Here is a 6,748-nt window from a genome sequence, read left to right on the forward strand (position 1 = left end):
ATGTTCTCCTCACGAAGAAAGGATAGATTTGAAAGGTAAGGACTATATTAATTAGCCTGTCTTAATCACTCTATATTACTGACATGTATCAGAGATCCCGTCATATTCATCCATGTATACAATCACTGTTTATCTATTAGAATAAAGTAAAAAGATAAAATTTTTGAAGAGAACTAATCCTTTCCATTGAGCAATAAATTATTGAAAGAGCCTGCATGCATAAACCTTGCAGGTAGGCTCAATGAAAATAACAGGAGCCAAACAAAATTTTAGGAGGTATAATTATCTTTAAGGTTTACAAGGCTACTACTGTACATATGAAGAAAACCTCAGTGTAAATAGGCTCAGTCAGACAAATACATATGCCCCACAAAAGGAAAGTCTAGTATTGCTTTGATCTGCTAAGATAAGGAAAAATAATTTAGTAACTCAGAGCTTCTAGTTATTAACTCTTTTTAAATTGAGTTCTAGCTGCTTCTGAGTATTGGACGATTTTCCTTGGTGTCAGAGGGAGAAAATTTGGAAAGGAAATGGAAGAACAGCTAGTGGCTTAATTTATCTACACAGCTCAATGCATTGAAAACTTACAAAGACCAAATGCTAAGCACAGAAGAATAATTAATTGACTGAAACCAGTGAGACTTTGCATGACAAACTTTGAGACTGCAGCTATAAATACAGACAACTTTGAATGGTACTGATACTTTTAGATCTAAAAGATAGAAAGGCAAGTTTACTGCTTTTTATAAGTTTCTGTACATTTTAGCATTTCATTACAAACCTTCTGTCATTACAAGTCAAATCTTTGCACCTTTGTTACAAATCCTTATAATGAATCCAAGCCACAAATCCAAATGAATCTGCTTTCTTCATATTCACCACTTATTTGCTTCATAACTTTGATTTAAACACATTTTTACAACTGATTAGTTACAGTAATAATGGCTCCAAGAACAAATAAACTCCCACCCCTCTGTAGCTTAATAGAATAGAAGTTCTCTGCCTCAAGTTGTCTACTCTAGAGTTTCCAATTGGTTGGCAACTGCTCATGTGCTCTTTTGGAGTCCTGGCCCCCCCCCCCCCCCCCCGTTCTGTGGTTCCTCTCTCTAGGGTTTTTCAGCCTTCCCCATTCCACTGGAGGTGGGGATAAGCGTGTGGAGGAGAAATGATCAGAGCTGACATGACATATTCCCATTCAAATTCTATCATTGAGCACTTGAGGCAAAAGAACCGAAAGGCGTTATTGCTGACTGGCGGCTGCTTCCATCAACACCGGTGCCAATGGGAGATTAGAAGCCTTCCGTTGTCAGCTGTCCTTCTCTGCCACATCACCTTAACCAAAATCAAAATGTGTTTCTCAAGACATTTAACTCTGTGTGAGGCACTGTGTTCCATCCCCAGCACCACAATCACCCCCACCAAGAACGACAAAAACCTTCCTGTTCTTCCAAATAAGTGAATTACTAGCTTTTGGCATTAATAAATAGAAGAATCTGGAGGCTGTGCAGTATTATTAAAAAGGAAAATACAATATGCAAATTAAATATGCAACTTTTTAAATAACGGGTTTGAGAATAAACAATGTCTGTCTTTAGCAGCCATGTAATGTTGGGAAAGTTTTCAATTCTCTCCAAGCTTGGGTTCATCACCAGTAAGATGAGCTGAATAACACCTGTCCAAGATTGTTGAGTTTAAGTAAAATAGCATTCAGAATAATTTGACATAATTCCTGTCCTAATGTAAGCACTAGTACATTTGCAGCACAAATTCCTTGCCCTTTGCTCTCACATTTTACTCTTTCTGAAACCAGAATGCCTTCCAAGGGATAGTTACATTTAACATAGTATTATTATTTCTTCTTCTTCTTCTTCTTCTTCTTCTTCTTCTTCTTCTTCTTCTTCTTCTTCTTCTTCTTCTTCTTCTTCTTCTCTCCTCCTCCTCCTTCTGATATCCTTCACTTGTTTTGTTTTTTTCTGACTTTAATATGTAACCTCTTTTCTATTTATTACTGGAGAGAATACAGACTTGGTTTCCCAGGCAGGGATTTCTGGTTTAGTCTTACTGTGAACTCATGAAGAAGGCACAGTAGGAAACTTTCCAGGGCCTCGTCTATTGTCCCTTCTCAGCAAGCAGTGGTAGAGTTGCCAAGGTCAAGTACAATATGTTCCCATTACATGGAGCGGGTGGGGAAAATGGGTGGGTTAATAGTTAATTCTAATTTGGTCATATGATACGAAATCACTGTTCCACACAGGGCTTTCCTAGAAAATGCACATTTGTGTTTAAAGGAATAGAAGTCATGTATTAGGCAGCAGTTTTCCCTTCTATTGGGTCACCAATGCACATCAATCCCTTAAACACTAGATCAAATTGAAGTTTTTATGGTGGGAAAGAGAAAGTTGTATCAGAGCATCATCCTCTACCTCTTCATTCCTACTCCCAGCACCCAACAGCCTTTTAAAAAATGCTCCTTTACCAGCCCTCGCATTTGGACAAAACACACATTCACCCAATTGAGTCAGCTGGACCTTCTTCTCCTATACTGCACTTTTCATTCTAGTACCAATTTGACAGCTACCTAGTACCTATTTCCCAGGAAAAATATGATGCACCTATATTAGGTTGGGATGCTTTGGGCAGAGGGTAGCTAGCTCTGCACACTGGTTATGTAGAATACATCCTTTGATCCAGTGAAATGTATGATTGGGAACCACGTTGTTACGTAGTGCATTGTTTTAAGACTTTGACAGTGTTTGCAGCTCCAGTTTTGCCCAAGATGAAATAAGCCACTTCAAGGGGATAGCTGCTCATACATTGGCATTTTATTTACCTTTTGAAACAGTTGGATTCCTATTGTGGGCATCTATGTGGCCTCCTATCAGTCTCCCAGAAATCTTACTGGGCCTTCCACAAGTACATCTTCAGCAGCGGGGTATTCCTGACGTTAACTCATCAAGATGATCATGCTCTCAACCATGAAGGCAAGCATTCAGTTACTGTCCATGATTCCTGTAAATTTCCAAACATTTCCCAAAGTAATGAAATAAGTTCTTGCTTCACTGCCATGCACACTGCTCTCCGTTCAACCTATTCCATGAGCTTGATTTTGCATTATCTGGGTTGCCATTGATCATTGGGACAATAGGAGCAGACTTTTATACTGGTGTCCTGGCTAAGTAGGAATTTTTATGCATAAACCAGAAACTCATTCTATTTTGGTGGATAGAGTCTAGAGGTTTAACTCTCCAGAGACACTGCTCTTGACATGAATTTTTTAAAAGAATTTTGTAGCTTTCTCTTATTGTAACCTCTTTCTGATATTACCAGTGTTATAACAGGTAGTTCACGTCTTTATGTAATTTGATGACTTTCCTGGAGGAAAGCCCAACAGCAAGCTGGCAAATAATTTCCGCCCCAACATCAGGCACTATTGAAGTACAAAGATCCCAGTGGTAGCCACAAGGTGGCAGTATTGTGTTTCAGACAAAGCGTCTAATTTGCATGTATTCTGGGGTCAGAAACGTCCAAGATTATTTGAATTGTAGGGGAATCCTAGCTTCCCAGTAACACGCTTGGGTCGTTACTATTATATATTTCTCACAGCTTACTAAATAGCTCCTTAGGTGTTGTGCCTCTTTTTCATCGACAGGGTGCTGGAGGAAGTGTAATTTATTGTTTATCGTTTATAAAATATCTCTGGTGGTCCAAAGTTATTTTTAGGCATTTTACTAATTGGGTCAGTTCTGAATCTTAGCTGGATTGATTAATCATTTGGCTAGTCATTTTGCCACCATCGCTCTCAAATCTTTCTGCGTTTCTCCTGGCAAGGGGAAAGACATCATCATTATAATGAATTAACTTGATTTTTATAGTAAGCATGTCTAAATCCAATCACACCAAATTGTGGCAGTGAGTTGGAGAGGTCAGATATCCTTGGGAGAAGGACCACAGACATACATTACATTTCTTCTCATGTACAAGCAAACCATGCTTGACTCTTCTGAGTGAAATCAGAGAAAGCATTAGCCTATTCTACCATGAAGATACAGTCACATTTAGTTTGCTGGACCGCTTGTGCAACTTGTACAAGGTCTGGCACAACAGACACTTGGTTAAGTCATGATTCTTAAGCGTTATCTCTGAAAGAAGGCCACACAGGATTAACAGAAAGCCTTAGTAGAGATTAGCATTTCTGCTCCCACTGTTTCTTAGTGAAATACAACATTTCCTGTGTCCCACACTGCTAATATCTACTCTAAAAGGGCATTTGAGCAAGTCTCAGGGCTTCCATTTTGCATGTCTAATTTAAAACTGTATGAAAGGCATACTTATTTGTCTCTTAAAGACATTTGACTTAAGTTGGTAATGACAAGGTCCTTTATCATGTATTCAGGTAAAAGCAAGAATTAGATTTTTTTCTTTCTTATTTCTTCATCTGCAGTTTCATAGTGATTCTGGTGCTATGCACTATAACTTTTCTGTGTGGTCTAAACTTCCGTTTTCATACTTCATACTATCATTTCATTCTCCTGCTTGTATTATGCTACTTTTTCACTATTTAATACCACTTCCACTATATTACTTATAAATATTGAGATGATTTAAAATACTGACATTATATGCAAACACTACAGTATTTTATATAAGGACTTGAGCATCGTGGATTTTTATATGAGAGGAGGTTCTGGATCTACTCCCTCATGAATGCTGGGGACAACTGTATAACATTTTTCTTCTCAGGATAAATTTGATGCAGTCCAGAGTTCTCACACTCCAAAGGAACACTGAAATTTAATCTGGGTCCTCTGTACATCAAATGCTGGACTCTACAATAAGTGATTGATTGGTAGTCATTCCAGATAACTCTTTTCATGCAGCAATTTCTAAAATCAACAGCCCCATGGTTGTTTAATTTCAAGAAAGCAGTTTTCTTTGTACTACTAAAACATACACCATAACCCATCAACTCTAACCTTTGTTTTCCATGCAGGTATCTGACAAAGGTGAGGGAGAGGAACAAAGTGAGTGGAGAGACCTAGACACTTAGATGAAGAAGGTCACCTTCTCCAATAAGCCAGAATCTTAATCTTAGGATTTCATCAGTCCTTAACTAGCCACATGGAAGAAGGAAACCAAAGAGAATATTGAAGGAAGGGAAAGGAAGAAAGAGAGAGAGGGGGGAGGGATGGGGAGAGAAAGAGAGAAAGACAGACAGAGAGAGAGAGAGAGAGAGAGAGAGAAGAAGAAGAAACGAAGAAAGAAAGAAAGAAAAGAAAAAAGGAAAGAAAGAACTGATTTTCCTTGAGGGACAGGTATTGGTTTAATATAAGTACCAGCAAGTGAATTAGTTGAAATGTGCAATGTCTCTGCTTCCAACAAAAGCTGTTCAACAAACTTCTCAAGTTCTGACTAAGCAGATTAGCGTTGCTTTCTCTTGGGGAAAAACGAGGATGAAAGTAGACCAACAGACAACAGAGAGACAGAGGACAGAGTTCCTTTCTGCCCTGCCTGCACTCACTATAGCACTCTGGAAGGACAAAAGGATTGGATATAGAATTATTTCACTTTTTATTGTATAAATCATATGTATCAATGAAGAGACTCCAGAAATAGTAAATAGTTTGTATTTCTTAATTTGCTAAATTGGCTGTGTCCTTCCCCTTTCTGAATCTTCTAATCTGCAATAAAAATATCTAATTAGATAATTTCTAAGTTACCTTCAGGACCCAAGATTCTATAATTTTACTGTTACTGTATAATTCCAGACTTCATTACCAGCTTCAGTGTTGGTTGCTTCTATGGGGCAAGTGTGTCCTCTGAGTCACGTGTCCTTCACCTGGCTAGGGTTCAACAAGTAGTTTCTGTTTTTATACTTTTTTTTGTGACACGGGGGTTTGAACTCAGGGCCTCATGCTTCCTAGGCAGGCGCTTTTACTGCATGAGCCATTCTACCAGACCCTAGTTTCTGTTTTTTAAATACTGGCTGAGATATGGAAAAGGGTGTATTGCTTGCTTCAATTTGTGCAAACAAGGAGACAGAGGAAATATACATATTTATACCCCCATATATAAATATACACATTTATATATAAATATAAATTTAATAAAATAAATAAAAACTTAATAAATTTATAAAATATAAATATATAAAATATATATAAATATATAAAAAATATATATATATATACATATTTATACCCTCCATAGAATATTTCTGGAAGTTTAAGCAAGAAAAAACAAGAAACTAACACTGCTGAGCAAGGGAGGAGTCTTGGGTGAGTGGGTATGAGCGGCTTTTGGGGGGATGTTATTTTTTGATACACATTGTCTTTTGTACTCAGAGTTTTCTCTCCTCTCTACCTTGGTCTTTCTTCTCCAGTCACATTGGCCCTCTTCCTGTTCCTCTGACATTTTGACTATGCTCCCAATTCAAGGCCTTCACAGTTGCCATTCTGCTGCCTGAGAAAACTCGTCTTCCAGATACACTGCCATCATTTGGGGTCAGTGTCACATGGTTACTTTGACTTTTTGATTACACTGTATGTAATGATTTCCCTCACTCTCCCTAATGCTCTTTACCTAATATTCCCTAATGCCCTTAATATCTAGCATCACCCGACATGCTAAATACTTGCCTGTTGGCGGTGCATAATTGGTGATCAACAACTATTTATTGAATTAATGAATCTATCTTCAGAGATTTTTCCTTCTAAAAAGAAAATCTCTGGATACTGGTGGCTCATGCATG

Source organism: Castor canadensis, chromosome 9, assembly GCF_047511655.1.
Source record: "Castor canadensis chromosome 9, mCasCan1.hap1v2, whole genome shotgun sequence".
Classification (NCBI taxonomy): Eukaryota; Metazoa; Chordata; class Mammalia; order Rodentia; family Castoridae; genus Castor; species Castor canadensis.